This window comes from Xenopus laevis, chromosome 5L (assembly GCF_017654675.1).
Source record: "Xenopus laevis strain J_2021 chromosome 5L, Xenopus_laevis_v10.1, whole genome shotgun sequence".
Lineage (NCBI taxonomy): Eukaryota > Metazoa > Chordata > Amphibia > Anura > Pipidae > Xenopus > Xenopus laevis.
In genome coordinates, this window is record NC_054379.1 from 73,554,558 (window position 1) to 73,571,391 (window position 16,834).

The following is a 16,834-nucleotide window of genomic DNA, read 5'->3' on the forward strand; positions in this document are numbered from 1 at the left end:
AGAAACAGGCCTCAAGCAGAAAAACAAGTAAATTGATCCAGAAAGTTTATTCTCTTCATCATATCTGAGCAAAGACTTCCTATGTAGGGTGATCTGCACCACCTTTTTATCAACGTTACTTGTAGCTTTGGCTACCCTAGCCTTTAGATGTGATTTACATGTGATTTCAGAGGTACAGTAATTATAAGATCTAAAATTGTAAGTATAGTTCATAAAATAACCTACCTTATATCTACTAACTAATGGGAAAGTTGGTTGGTCACTAGGTTTATGTATGGCAGTTTTCGTGTCATCTGCTTTTATAATCAAAAGTCTTGATTGAGCTAAACGGAAAAGAGAAAGCTGACATAGTCAGGATCCGGGATAATGATGGCAGTTTTTTTCCATTGTCTATGAATACTGCCTCCACCCTAACTTTGCCTCTGTGGCTCCATGAGCAGCATTTTTCACTTTCACAAAGCAGTAGATACTGGCACATTGGTAGGGCAAATGAGCATTTACTAAAACACAAGACTATGCAATTAATAAATGCATTCTGGGTGGTTCTTTTCTATAATATCTTTATTATTATTGCTGTTTAAACTCTTTCTAGACATGCATCAAAAAATATATTGCAACAATTCTCCTAGTGACATAGACAGTGTCATGGCCCCTTCCTTCCCGAACCCCTTATTGCCTCTTTCATAAACACTACTTTTGGGTTGAAAAGGCCACACCCAATTTATTAAACATATCATAACTGATCATAATATATCACATGCTTTACATCTTTACAATAGTTTGAACTACTCCCCTTTAGTACCCACTTCCTAGTCATGGCCCGTCCCACCACTTTTCCTTATGGTCACTTGGCCCCTTCCATCACATATTAAAATTACCAATTTAATTCATACAACTATAGAATTTAGCCTATTTTTTTGCAGTACCCCACCGAAACATGAGACATGGTTGCTGTTTTCTTTCAGAAATAGGAATACTATATTAAGGGTCAAGCCCATCTCTGTTAAGTGTAACAAAAAAACAGGTGTTGTTTGTATAGCATAATAAATGTTGCAGGATCTTTAGCAATAATATTTTTTTATCATCCTACTGTATGCTATTGTGGTGCAACTCTTTATTCAAAATTATGACATTTTATGAAATGTATGTCTTTTAGCAAGCAGTACTGGTAAGGACAAACATCACCTACAGTATATAGGCCCAAGGAAGATAGTAAATAAGCTGTTTTCTTTTATAATGCCAGCTTTTCAGGAGCTCAGAATATTGCTTTTAAACATATATGGACTGACCAAAGATTTATTATGAACGGCTATATGTAAAGCAGTCAGGTTGAGCCCGCTAATGTATCTTTATGAGTACAGCTGGTACATTTACTGGTAAGTTTATAGGCACACCTCAAAAACCTTTTCCATGTCTGTCGAAAGAATATCATTCAAGTTCTTATGTGCATATGGACTTATCAGAGACTGCACTTCTATAAATGTGACTTTAACTGTTGCAGCTGTGACCATAAACCTAGAACAGAAAGGAAAGAAATGTCAGACACAAAAATGGTCAAGCAATAAAAAAAAAAGCGACATTTAACTTATTATATAAGCTAAAAGGGTTGGTGGTGAGTCACTAAGAACCAATAGTCTAAGCTAAAAAGGTGATGGAATGGCATTAAGAAAAAACCCAAGGATAACATATGTACTTTACAATGTTTTGAATATTTTGTTGCAAAATTCTAGACAATGAAACATGAAAATGTGATGTGCCACAGATAAACTGCATGCCCGATGTATATGTGTGTGTGGTGTATACACACATACACAAACACACACATTATATCTGTACATGGAAAAAAGTGTAAGAAAGAGAGAGGTCTTATAGACTGAGAATTCCACCAAAACTGTTTATTTTAACACATGTAAAATGTGTAAATACATACATTTGTAATTACTTGATACTTTTTCAGAAGAATACATTAGATAAAAACAACATTTTAGCATCTTAAAGCATCCTTAAAGCTACTCATAGGGAAGTGCAAGTTGCTTTACGCCAGATTGAAAAGCCAGTGTACACCGTCTAGTTCTCCTAGGTGCATGGGAACCCTATACTTAACACTGGCACAGACCACAAGTTAATTCCATGACTGTAGAGCATTTTTGGTAGATGACCATGTCCCACCCCAAAAAGTGGTGATTTGAGTCTGTTCTTCACATTTTTTCCTTGTTCCCTATCTGTAATAAGCAAATCTTTAAGTGTGACACTCCATTCTAAATATGCAGTTTGCACATACACACTCCCTTACATTTTTTGTTTAAAAATAACTCAGCCTGTCAGCCTGATTGATTTTGACAGAACGTGAATAAAATTAGGCTGTTTTGGTTTAGTAGACTGTCCCTGCTATGGTAAAATAATTCATTTTGATGAGATATGAGCATTACAAGTAAAGCTCTTTTCTTGCTAGCCTTATATCTTCCAATCATAAATGAACTCCCATTCTTCAGAAAAGAAAATACACATCTGTATATACATATATGTTTTAGTGTATTTTAGTGCTGCCAAAATCAGTTAAAAAATACCAACCATAAAATAAATCACTCGTTAAAAAGGGTTTTTTGCTGTAATAAAGGCAAAGTTTGCCCAGGTTTAATAACCAGTTACAGCCAACAATGAACAGTAAATGCTGAATAGCTTAGTTATCAAAGAGCGACTTGTATAGGATTTCTAAAGCATATCCATTTTAAAAACATTTGAAGCTATAACCTTACCACTGTCAATATTGGATCCGGATGCTCATGCTCCAGACCTTCGGTAAAGGGGAGTCAAAAGAAAAATGTGATTTTAGGCAGTCATCTATCCGGAACATCCCAAAGTAGAATCCAGGAGCACAAAGTTTAAATAGTACAAAAAAGTTTTTATTTAACATTATGTATAAAGTATAAAGGCCTTACGCATTTCGTGTCATCAAGAGATACTTAATCATAGGCTAACTTTCTGTAGATACACACAGAATATTTAAAGGAAAAAATGCCAATCAAAATTTGTTAAGGCGTTGTTTTCAAAGCATTGGCTTCAAAATGTTATTAACCCTAGTGGCTCATCCAAATACTAAATAAATACAAGTACACTAAAAGTCAATAACATAATGCAAAAATACATAAAATACTGAAAAGTGTATTACGGTTTCTATTATATAAAGCAGGAAATAATAAAATTCAGAGTTTAAACTAAGTGGTTGTATGGTCCCTAGGTGAAAGATCCATCTGGCTTCTTTTTTTAAGAGATCAGGGTTTCTATTACCTCCTCGAATATTTTGAACAATTTTGTAAATGCCTATTACACTCAGGAAAGACAATGTTCTATTGTTACAATCTGCAAAATGTTTTGCAACAGAAGTTACACAAGTTTCTTTTGTAATATTCAAATCATGTTCTCTAATTCTGTCTTTAAGTTTACGACTAGTTTTACCTACATATTGTTTATGACATTTATTGCAAATTAATAAATAAACAACTGAAATTAATTTCTTATTTAAGAAAAAACTTTGAGTTGCAAAATCCAAAAACTCAAATTAATTGAGTTTTTCCATGGGAACAAACTTGAGTTTCTCAAATTTATTGAGTTTTTGTGCAAACCCTCCAAAAAAAATGTAAACATCATGCTGGCTATTAACATCTTCAAATGTTTCAAGGGACCGCTGCCATTGATTCCTCTACAGGTTTTATAGATGGTGTATTTTTAGATTCAAACTATTTTCAGTATTTTCAGGGTCTGTGTATAATAAATCTCAAAAAAGTAGAGCTTTCTTCAAAAATCTTGAAAATTTATAACTTTTTTTAACAGGAACATGTGAGTTTTGACAAAAACACTTTGAAAACTCGAATTTTCGAACTCAAACTTTAATAACCCCCTTAGACTGAAGAACAACAATATAAATTATTTTTATTATTATGCAACACAATTCACTCTGCCTTATCTTACATAAAGTGCTTTCCAATCCATCACAACAACACCAGTCTAGTGATATTATAGTTAACTTTAGTCCCGAAATAAATCCAACATTCCACATATAACTTACAGTCTTCTGTATTCTTTTGTTCTATCCATCTTTAGATGAGATTTCATAGGAACTATTGACATGGCTTCTTGCTAACAGCTCAGTTTCACAACCTCTGCCCTTCTTTGGGAAAGTAAAGCCACCACATAAATTATCTAACTACTTCCAGTTTTGAGAACACAAGCTAAGACTCCCCCTGTGCAAACCATCTCAAATATCGCAGACGCAGTACACTTTGCTGTAAAACTGCATTACTTAAAAAAGTTCTTTCTGTGAGTGTCCACTTTCCTTATATTAGACTTCCTACAATGGGCAATATGCATGTAATTTTAATTATTATGTTTTAATACATTTTATGAAAAAAATCAGTAAAAAATATCATAAAAAGACAGCAACCATTTATAAAACTATAACAAACTAACTTATAATGTTATAATACAAATGACCAATAAATAACTTTTAAAATATATCTTTATTAACAGTTCTTAGTAAAGTCACTTGTGTCTGAACTCGCTGACATGTTTATATTATAAAATAAACAGCCACGTGTACCATTAACCTAGCAATAAGCATGCTCACACACAAGGGAGATTTAGATTATTATAACTTTGCATACGTCTTCCATAGCATCTATTTGCATATTATAATTGGAAATGCTCCCTATTAACATTTTACAAATATTAGAGATAATCTTAGGTTCTGTGCCCTGTATAAAAACACTCAGCCTGTGATGTCCAGTTTTTAATATAGAAATCAGTTGAACATTCTAATATCCGTATAAATTGCAATAAGATAGAGAGATGATATATATATATAGATAGATGATAGATGATAGATAGATAGACAGACAGACAGACAGATAGATAGATAGATAGATAGATAGATGGATGGATGGATGGATAGATAGATAATAGATAAATAGATACTGTAGATAGATAGCCTTAATTCATTGTATCATTTATAATTAATACTGTTGACCAACAGATTGATTATAATAAATGAAGTTATTTAAATTTTTATATTTCACTATATATTCCAAATATGTATTTGTTTAGCATCTGGTTTACCTTATGGTTTTATGTCACAATAGGCAGCCACATCAAGAGCTCTACATAAAACTGGTTTGTAAGGGAAAGTGGCACATATGAATCCATTATTTACAAAGAAATACATAAATACACATCTAGAGTTTGCAAAAAATGCAACGCAAATCAATGTTTAGTGACAAACTAACACAATTTAAACTAGAAAACATATAAATTCAGTGGATGGAATGTTTATTTGTTTTCTCTTCAATAATATTAAATATTCCAAATTGGGATACTGATACCTCTCAGTGGTTTACTAGATAGATTTAAAGACTAGTGTAACAACTCACCCTGGTGGTCTAGGGGTTCGTGGGGGTCAGCGCGGACACCCGCCATGCTGCTCCTCTTCGTCTTAAGCGCCGGCTCCTTAGGGCGCGCACAGCACGCACTTCCTCTTTTTATAGGCGCATTGGCGCTGGCGTGATGACATTAGTGCGCAATGGTGCCAAATTCAAACCTATTTAATTTAATATTGTGTAATTTTCATTGCCTGTTGTTTGGTTAATCTCTGAGAGTTCCTGGGTGCTAATTTTGATATCTGATTCCTGTTTTGACCCCTGCTTGTCTGACTTTTCCTGACTTCTGTGATGCCGACCTCTGCCTGGTAAACCAACTATTCTGATATCCGTATTCCGACCCATGCCTGTCTCAACCATTCTTGATTGATCTCCCAGCTTTGAACCCTGCCTGTTTGACTCCACTTGTTTTCTGCCTGCACTGACCCGGCCTGGTTTTTGACTACACTTTCTGTCTGTGACCTTCTGCCCAAAAGACTTTGCTAACGATCGTGCCCCTCTGCTCGTCCAAAACTCTTAGCTTGGCTCCTCTCTCAATAAAACCTGGTGGCATCCAATTAGCCGAGGGCTCCTCCCGAGGTGTTAAGCGGCTGTTAAAGGTGGAAGCAAGAGCCGAGACCAGGGAGCCTAGCATTTGTTCTGGATTCTGGGTGCCAACCGTGACAACTAGTAAGGTCTCACCCTCCAACAAGATGTGATCCAACAGTGTGTGAATAATAATCAGAGCATTTAGATATCCCTTGGAAAAAGTTTAAACATGTGGAATTCAGATTACTATGTGCATTATATAGACTTATATAATTGAATAAACATTTTATGCTTTAAAGTAGCTGTTGTTGAAAGTGTTATGTCATTTTTATATCTGTATATACTACCTAAATGGTCACTGTGATACTACAGAAATACTGTTGGAGGAACAACAACTATCTGATGAGCCATCGTTAACTTTATCGACAACAGAAATCCCCAATTCTAAGGGCCAGATTTATCAAATTTGATAAAGCTGTCATTTACTGTCCCATTCCCTTACGATAATAGACTGAGGAAAGAAGAACTCAAGGGATTAGATTTGCAGCACATAAATACAAAAAGGCCTATAACAGTAAGTGGTGGAACTACTGAGGGTTGGGCTACAGAGAACAAAGAATGTAAAGGGCTTTATGGAGCCCTGACTAGATAGCGTGAGATTTTAGCATTAGTTTTCCAATCACATTATTTTTGTGTAACTTTTGTTAGAGAAAACTATTTTTGACTATTATTTTTATGTTGGTTATATGTGGGTAGGATTCACATCACACCTATGTAAAATAAAAGAAGAATCTTTTTGAACCAACCAGCAGGCGCAAAGGAGTTTTCCAAGGAACAGTAGCCTATAGCAACCAAAAAGATATTTGCTTTCATATCTGTATGGCCTCTAAATGCTACCTGCGGTTGCTTTTAGTGATTAGAACTGTAGCAAATGTTTTACTTTTTATTACATAACCCACATTGCACATAATTAACAGCTACAAATATCAGAAATATGTTTAACAAGTAGGTATAACTCTCTCTCCATAGAATGTATATTATGGTTCACCTGATGGTATAATATCCCTTTAGACTGTAATTGGCATTTTACTCACCTCTTTTTTTAAATGTAAGCACTACACTTAAACAGACTTTGTATTTACATTCAGAGGGAAGGTGCAAGTATTAACAAAAAAACAGCATCAATACATAAAATCCATTTTTACATTTTTTTTTCAGTAAAATACAGAATCCACAAATCATCAACAAAAAAATTGTGAACAAAAATTGTGCAGAATTTTAGTCACATGACTTCAGAGTTCTGATTTGGTTCAGCTGTTTAAAGGAAAAGTTTAGTCCCAAAATGAATCCTTAAGAAACATATCATTTACATCATATTATGTGGCATATTAAAGAATCTCACCAAAGTGTAATATATAAGTAAATATTACCATTTTACAACTTTTACCTTGAGCCACCATTTCGTGATGGTCTGTGTACTGCTAATCACCTGACCAGAAACACTACAGCTCTAACTGTAACAGGACGTGTGGGAGCAAAAGACAGAACTTTTTTGTCCATTTACAAAACTTCTCAAAAATTGTCTATAAGCCAGTTATAGCTGAAAATATTCTAGCGACATGTTTACTAAAGTGCGCTGAGCCAAATTTTGTCTTAAGGGTTCATAACCCATGTTTATTGTCAATGCCAAACAGGAAACAGGGGGCATAATCTGCTTTAAATCTTTCAGATTTGTTTGGCATCACTGCCAATGGCCACACAAATGAATACTGTATATACTGTATATATTAATGTGTTTATATTAAATAGTATTTATTATCAGTTTATGATGTATTATTTAATATACTTATGGCCAATTAAGTACTATCAGGAATAAAATATTTTTCCATTGTATTCTTTTTTCTTAATAAATCCACTAAAAATACATTTTTTGTATAAGTATGATCCTTCCTCAGCACAATAACTAATTTCCACTGCTTATGTTTAAAAACTGATTATACTCCTCTTTTACTATACAATTTCTGTCTTTTTTCACCTAACGCCACTCTATGGGTGGCAATAAAAATTGAAGACAATTTTGTCTATATTTGGCAACAATTCTGTCATTAATCTTTAGTAAAACTTGCAAGACAACTTACGCAGCATGAAAACGATAAATGCGATAATAGGCTTTAATATATATGTTTGCCAGAAAAATCACAATGACAGAAGTGTTCGCACATTAATAAACTGCTCTTGCGAATTTTCTGTGTCTAATAGAAACAGCAAGCTTAAAAAAAAAATCAGAAATCAAAAATCTGTCACAAACGTCGGAAATGACAGCCAAGAGCAACAATAATGTATAAGAAACACACACAGGGGCCTATTTATTATGTTGTATAAAATGTTGGAGAAAAAAATGCACCAGTTATGTTGCCCATAGCAACCAATCAGATCTTTGCTTTTGTTTTCTAACTTGTAGATGGCTATGGGCAACACCAGTGATGTTTTTTTACACAGCTTTATAAATAGGCCCCTTACTGTATAAAATCTGGCTGTTATGTAAATAAAAGGTGTTGCATTAACCAGACTTGACTACTTAAGCTGTGAGGCATCAAGTAAATGTTAGTTTAGATACATCTTTGCTGCTGTATTCCCAACATAAATATCCCTGATGAGAAACTGACGAGAAACTGAACCCTTAGCCAGCTGTTGCATCATTGCTAGTTATGGAATATAAATTGTAAGCATGAAAATCTGAGTAAATGGCTTTTCAGGGAAGTATTTGACACTTTCTTCTTTCTTCTCAATATGTTTAACATATTTGTTTTTATAATCATGAAATGGTCTTTGAAGAATCAGACTGCAAAATGTAAACTACTAGTAACAATATTGTTATTTTGAATAAAAAATCTATTCTGTAAAACTGTCCCGCAAAAGGTAGTAAGGAAATCCCTTATGTTCTTAATGGTTGTTGATTTCCATAGTAGTCCAACAAAGATCTAATTTTCTTGCACTTTAATACCATGAACTCCTGGGGATATGCAGCACATAGATCTTGCAAATTGAGACATTTTTGACATTTTTCTCACCAGAAATTGAGAGACAAACAATTACGACCTATTAACTTGAGGCCTGCTGTATAAAAAATATTTGATTTTTTCTACCTAACTTTGTTTCTGCTTGGTATGTATACTGTACTCGAAAGATATGACTTACAAACGTTTGCTCATTTAACCAGTCAACCAGAATGATATAATTATGAATATGATATTTGCTGGCAGATTTGTTTTATGTTTATTAATCAGTAATAAGTCTTTCGTGGCTCCAGTGTCGCTGTAATGAAAACCATCAGCAACACTTTTATGAAGTACCTAGTGGCACTTCTCTGAAGTTTACAAGCATTAAAGCACTTCAAAAACAATCATAGTTTTTGAGCAAGACATTCGGATACCTGAAGTTTTATTGTACCTCTGAGGTGTGACTTTACTTTAAGAGATTTCCCACCTTTTACTTACTTAAAATTTGACACCTAGGTCATGGTGGAGTGTGGTTGAGGATAATGATGCTATTAGCAACATTACAAAAATAATGTTTAAAGCAGAACCAAATGCTAACAATATTTATATCCAGAAATGCTGTATTTCATATATAAAAATGATTGTGCAAACCCAGAGGTCCATCAGCCATTTAACAGTAATGAGCCATCAAATTTGTGCACAGTAGCTATCCATATTTGATCTTGATAGGCCATGTTTTGACTTCCAGTGTAACTGCACATGGTCAATGTACTGTTGGCTAAGCTTAGGGGTGGTTGGAAATCATCAAAACCTTCTAACCTGTTCTAATTAGCCTTGCCTTGTGTATTAATAGGAGTTTTTTCAATAATGGCTCATGGTAATACTCTGATTAAACCCAATAGCTCATCGCAATACTTTGATAAAGAACTGTATAAAATATAACACAAAGAACTGTTCTACTGTTGAACCCAATGTCGTATGTTGAGCCCAATATAGTGTAAAAAGACAGCTTTATGACTTATAATTGTGTATAACAAAGCTTTGTATCAAAGTATACAAGGCGGCCTTATAATCCATAATCCTGTATAATGAAGCGTTGTGCAAGAGAAATCATGGGAAGTAATCAACCCGATGACCTAATACTTGTTCATTATTCTCATATGTATTATGTCTTATGATTTCTGAAGCCCTTATCAGACTCTTCTTTATTATAGATAGGGGCACAATATGCTATTCAGCTACCAGCTAGCTAAGATAAGATCTATGCTTCAGATGTGCTTGTTGGGAGTCTGGCCAGATCCTGATGAGCGCATGGGAAGCAAGATCTGCTAATAACCATATTATTGTATCTTCTTACTAAATTACTATATGAGCTCATTGTTTGCTAAGCCTATATAAACTGGGGGTCTCCATTCGGTCAGTTGAGATTCGCCTGTGGGGATAACGCGTGCCCGCGCAGGGTCTTCTGGAGACCGTTTGAGCCTCGATCTGTGGACTGTTCAGGGATCTCCCAGTCATATAGGCAGAGAGGGGGGGGGCTTGCATACTTTGCTCACTCGGTAATGTATATCTTCTTCATTCTATGTATGTAATAAACCTTTGCTTATACGTAGCTGGTGTGTTTGAATTACTTCCGAGAGACTCATAGAACCACAATTAAAACACCTTGTATGCCAGTTCCTAAGCTTAGCTAACAGACAGTAGTCCAGCCCAGAGAGTCATATGACTGAGCAAAAAAAAAGGTAGGTAGTTACTGGGGTCATATTTGGGGGCACAGACTAATAGAAAAGTCCAAAACCTAAGATGCAGTATATCTAACCTAATTATTTGTTTAGTTTTAGTTCTCCTTTAATTATAATGGGCATCAAATAACTGCAAATTCACACCTGCTAAATTTATTCACTCATCACTATTTTTAAGGCTTCCCCCCCATTTAATGAATCTGATCCTCCTAGGGAGGTACCCCCAAAAGTTTGGACACACTTTACCAGTACTTCCCCCATCCAAAGAATTTGATCCTCCTAGGGATGTAGCCCCAAAAGTTTGTCCACACTTTAACAGAACTAGTTCTGAGTAATTGTTTGGCCACAGACTGGAGTCCTGCCAAGGACTGGACTTTTTAATACTTCTCATTGTGGTGAAAGCTGCACCACCAAGTTTAGCTTATTAAGTAGGTCAAAGAGTTGCGAAGTAAGAACAGCTGCTCCTTGCTCCCCATTCAGTGGCATGTCTCTACAGAGAATTATAATGTGGATCTTAGTAAATCTTCCTTCTTTAGGAGGCGGAAACTGAAATCAAAATGCTTTACCATCTGCAGAAGATAGCAGGAGACAATACAGAAAAAGGCATTGAAGCTGAATAACAGTGTTTAACATGCAGAAATCCTTGTTTTTCTGCATCTAAAGGTACATTGTTGCCCATTGGAGATTTGTGCCATTGCCCTTAAAGGTCTATGGTGGCCTTGGGTAAGTACAGAAACCCAAAAATATAGTGGTACATTTCTACAATGAGGCTATGGCCACAACATTCATATAGACAAACACAAGAGGTCCTCTGCACTCAACTCATTATCAATATATTAAGGACATTGAAACATTGTGTGCCTTAAGCTACTAAAAATACCTTACCCTTTAAACCAAACAGGGATTGTTTGTCCATGTATTGCAATATATTTAAGCTGGCCAACTACGTCATAAGTCATCCCTAGTATGGCCAGCCACTCAACGTACATCTGATTCATTCATTGACTGAGTTTTACCCGCAACTTACTTGTTGCTTTCCTTGATTGCCAAGGTTCAAACAATCCCTGTTTTGTTTAAAGGGTAAGGCATTTTTAGTAGCTTAAGGCACAAAATGTTTCAATGTCTTTAATATATTGATAATGGGTTGAGTGCAGAGGATCTCTTGTATTTGTCTATGTGAATTTTGTGGTCACAGCCTCATTGCCCCCCGCTTAATGTTTTTAAAATTTAGTTGATGATGGATTGAGTGTAGAGGACCTCTTTTGTTTGGCTTTATATAGGTTACTCCTGCTGGGGGATGCTTAAAGGTGATGGAAAGGCGCTCTTTACTTAAGGGTGTCAAAAGTTAGGCACCTCCATGTGATTGTGTATACTTATCTCACATCAGCTACTATCAGCAAAAATCTCACCAGTTTGGTGTTCTTCCAGCGAGCACTACCGAGCGATCGGCTTCTTTTTTCTTTGCACGGGTGTGCATGTATGAAAAGCCGAACTTTAACAAAGAAGTCAGTTATTTAATTTTACTGCGAATGTGTCTGCCCTGGGAAATTTGAAAAAAGAAGAAGAAGGAAGGCAATCGCTCTGTGGTGCTCACTGGAAGAACCCTGGCAGTTTTTTACAGATAGGAGCACTGGCCTGGGGTGCAAAGTAAGAAGATAAGTAGATACAATCACTTGGGGTGCCTAACTTTTGGCAACCCCGATTATTACTTCTCCTTTAATACTGTCCAACTATTTGTAATAAGTCTGGAACAGAGAGAAGTGTGGAAAGACTTTAGTGAAATAAACCCAGAAATTTACAGTCTGCCTCTCTTGGCTGCAGGTTAGATAACCTAAAGGAATCAGATCCAGAGTTCAAATACAACTACCGTATGGACAAGTACCAGTGATACAGAGCAGGCTAAATGTTATTCATATATAGTTCTGGACTTTTCTAAGCTTTAATAGGGTGCAAACACATGGAATTGAAAGTAGAAATAATTTTAAAAATGTTTTATAACATAACCTTTTGCTACAAAAGCAGTTTGTATGTGTATAAAGTTTTCCAGTGAACACTGTTTGTTCAGCTATTTATTATTTATTTAGGGTAAAAGTAAAGTACTAGGAAAGGAAATAATCACTTCCAGTTTTAGGCAAGTTTGAAATATTGCCAACTCCAAAGAGCTTTTTTTTTTTTTTTTATAAATTAGACCTTACGTGTGAAATTGCTATAGCCACCCCATACCTAATTATGTGAACTGCTTGTGGAAAATGCTTTAGGTGTAAAATATCCTTAGAAGGCATGAGACGTATGAGAAAAAGAGATTTTATATACCATTAAAACACAGAAATGTTTAAGACCTCTCACTTGTGTTTCATCTTGGCTAGGGCTATTTTTAGTGTCTAGTGAATTTATTAGAACTGGTTCAAACTGTAATTGGCAGCAGGAATTAACTTTAGAAATACAAGTAAATATATTATTACATGAAAGTGTTTTACATTGCTCTGATTTGTAATGGCAGATAACATACAAGTAGGGATTAAAAAGAGACAACTGTCCACCAAATTAAAAGTATCAGAATATCACAGACCTAGCAAAAAGATATTGAGAAGTGTCTAAATCTGAAATCACTGTCAGCGCAGAAAAATCCCTGAAAATAAATGATTATTGTATTAAAATTGACTGATTAAATTTGTGTATGTTTCTTAAAGCTAACACATTATGCCTTTTTTTACTCATCTTTACTGTATGGTACAAAATACTGATAGATCAGTTCCTAAACATTTTGCCAATTCAAGAAGATCAGAAGATCAAAGCCCCATTAGAGTCCCCACACAGGGGTTAATTTTATCAGGTTAATTAACCTGCCTGTATGTGTTTGCAGTCTGGGAATAAAGTACCTGGAGAAAAACCACACAGACATGGGGAGAACATAGACATTCCTAGTAGTGCCCTTGTTGGAATCAAGCCTAGGCCCCGTACAAATGACTGCACCATGGTAATTCTTCAAGGTCCAAAAAAATCTTCCACCTGGAAACTTAATCTGGCTAAACGGTAAGCAACAAAGATCACTCAGGGGGCAATAACTGAAATTGCATAAAGTTGGGTATATTTATCTCTGCATTGAGGACAAGTCAAACAGTTGGAAGTGGAAAAAAAGCTGGAAGTGGAAACCTAACAAAGACATATAAAAAGATATACAGGTGTAGGATCCATTATCGTGTTATCATCCAGAAAATTCTGTATTTATAGAATACATTTCAATCAAAAAATGTAATTGAAAAGCTTTAAAAATATTCCTTATTTTACATAATAATAAAACTGTACCTTGCGCTTATGCAATTAATTCTTCTTTAAGACAAAAAAATCTTATTGGGCTAATTTAATGTATGGTGATCCAAATTATGTAAAATTGCATTATCCAGAAAACCCCAGGTCCTGAGCATTTTGGAAAATAGGTATTATAAACATAATAACAGTTACATACAAGTTAAGGAAGAAAATAATTAAAATGTTAAACAGTACATGTTATAGGACATTAATGTACAATGAACATGTTACTAAGGGACATATATGGCTGCAAGTGCAGTGTGCAAAGTGAAATTTTGGACACAATTAGCCATGTTTCTTTACCCAGAATACAGTGTTTCTTTCCCATAAATCCAGTGTCATTGTGGCCTCGAACCAATGCATCACAACACATGCAATTGCCCATGTATGTTTTGCCAAGTTAGATATAGATCATGACAAAACACATAGGGCCTCTGGAGATGTCTGCATTTTAACTTTTTCCAAAATTATTAAAAATTAATTTTGCTTTCACATCTCTGGCCCTGTGGATTTGTAAGAGGCCCTTCTTGCTTTTTTGCAATGTTTTCTGCTCCCTGAGTTAAGGGTCTGGGGCTGGTGCACCAGGACCACTGATTCTACTTGGTAGTTATTCACATTGACTAATTGTGGCACCTGTATTCTTGTTTTGAAAACGGCGAATTTTTGTAGTTAGGATTGTATCATTTCAGGTGTTTGCATGAAAATTAGATCTGCACATGAATCCTTAGGCTGATATCTGCTGAGCACAGTCACACAGCTACTACTTCTGAAGTTACACTATCTTAATTTTACCCCAGTGTAATTGGCACACCTTTTTACCCAGAATGCAGCATTCCCCCCCAACCATGAGGCAAATTTACTAAAGGGTGAAGTGACTAACGCTGCCAAAAATTCTCCAGCCTGACGTCATTTCTGTACTTTGCCAATTTGCAGTCGCTGGCATAACTTCGCTAGTGAAGGAGATAGACTCTAGCACTCTAGCACTACTTTGCACTCTTACGCCAGGCGATGTGGATTTTACTGAACGTTACCTCTTGCACCTCAGACCAAGTGAAGTGCAATAGAGTAGCTAGGACTTCCCCAAAAAATAGTCCCAAAAAAACACTAATCATTTTTCAGGGTGATAGGCTGCAAAAAAACGTAATTTTTTTCTGGGGTACCCGGCTTCCCTCCTACATTTCCTAACATATGGCACATAAACTACACACTTGGCTCATGTGTAGGGCAATATAACAACTCTATTTTATTTTATTAAGGTTTCCTGGGCTTGTGTAGTGTAATGTATTTGCTGCAACATATACGGCCATTCAACTTTAACTTCCCACCGTATGCAAATTAGGAAACACTGATGTGAATGTTGAATAATCCTTGCAAAAGTGCTGCAGAAATGTTGCAGCTCTATATAAATAACATATAATAAAATAAATAATACTGGTGTCATTGTGGGCTCAGTAGTGTCAATATGGAAACTTGTGTATGAGTCACAAAAAAAGCAAACAAAATAAGTGTAAAATAAGTAGTTTTTGATGCCTTTAATGAACGGTGTCAATTCATGCAACAACTGCATCCATTTTTGCAGGTGACAAGGCCACTAATATAAAGATATTATCAGATATATTAACACACAAATGTTTTTCAGATGCTACTCCTTATACTATTACTAATAACACACACAGTTCTGAAGAGTTATTGATACACAATAAGCCCCACCCATTTAGATCTTGCAAAGCTGGGGCATGTAATAAATACTGTTAATTGAAAACAAAGTTAGCCATTTTTATTTTGCATTTTATTAGCACTTACGTAATTCAAGTTTTACAAGAACACAAATGTGTCCAGCAATTTATCTAAAAAAGAGAAAAAAAATTTAAAAAATGTTACTCTGTGCCTATGCATATAGAATTAGGCCTAATCCTGGAAAAGTTGCCATTTTATTTAAAAAAACTTTCATGCAAACTTCAAGCAGGTCTTTAAAAACATTTTGTGCAAATAATAGTCTAGCAAACAATACTGAGTTGCAAAATTACACTTATTCTTTTTAAAAATAGGGAAATTAAATTTCAGTAATGACTTTTACAACATTTTCCTATTAATTAAGTCCCAGCTGTGGTGATATAGAGCTCAGATTATAAGAATTTTATAAGGACATTTAGTTCACTTACATCTGAGAAAGAGTGGCATTTCGTCTCCTTGGCGTTTTTCTGCCTCACCACATAAACAAAACATACTGTTTAGTCCTGACCATGCTATGTAGTAAACCTTTGGCAGAACATCTTGGAGCAATAAAACAATCTTGATCCTCTGAATGCTCCTGGATTTCATGAGAGGTTTTGGCTGATCTGGATCCCATAAGGAGCATGACTGCTACTGAGGTTTGGCTTGCTTGTTCCTACAAAACAAGGTCACGGGGGAGAGAAATGAACAAAAATGGAAAGAGATAATAAGTCCCTGTGAGATCATATTTATGAGGCCCTCGATATGATGACTGGTAAAACAATAAATCAAAGGTCACTGTTATTTGTAAAGCAGTTTGTGAGCACCACAGGATAACGATACCAAAATGATTATAAATGAACAATCTTGTTTGGTCTAAAATAAATCACAGAGAATAGCAAGATGAATTGTGTGAAAGTAGCAAATGTTCTAGCTAAGGGAATGATTATATTTATGTATCTTTACTTTTTTGCTCTAAAAGTTTGTACAAAAGAATACAAACTCCATTAATAAGAAGAGCTGTGCTATATAGTGCCAAGTCGGCAGCACATACTATGATATTGAATACAGTAGGTGTTGCCAACAAACTCTTTTAAACATTGAACCAATTCAA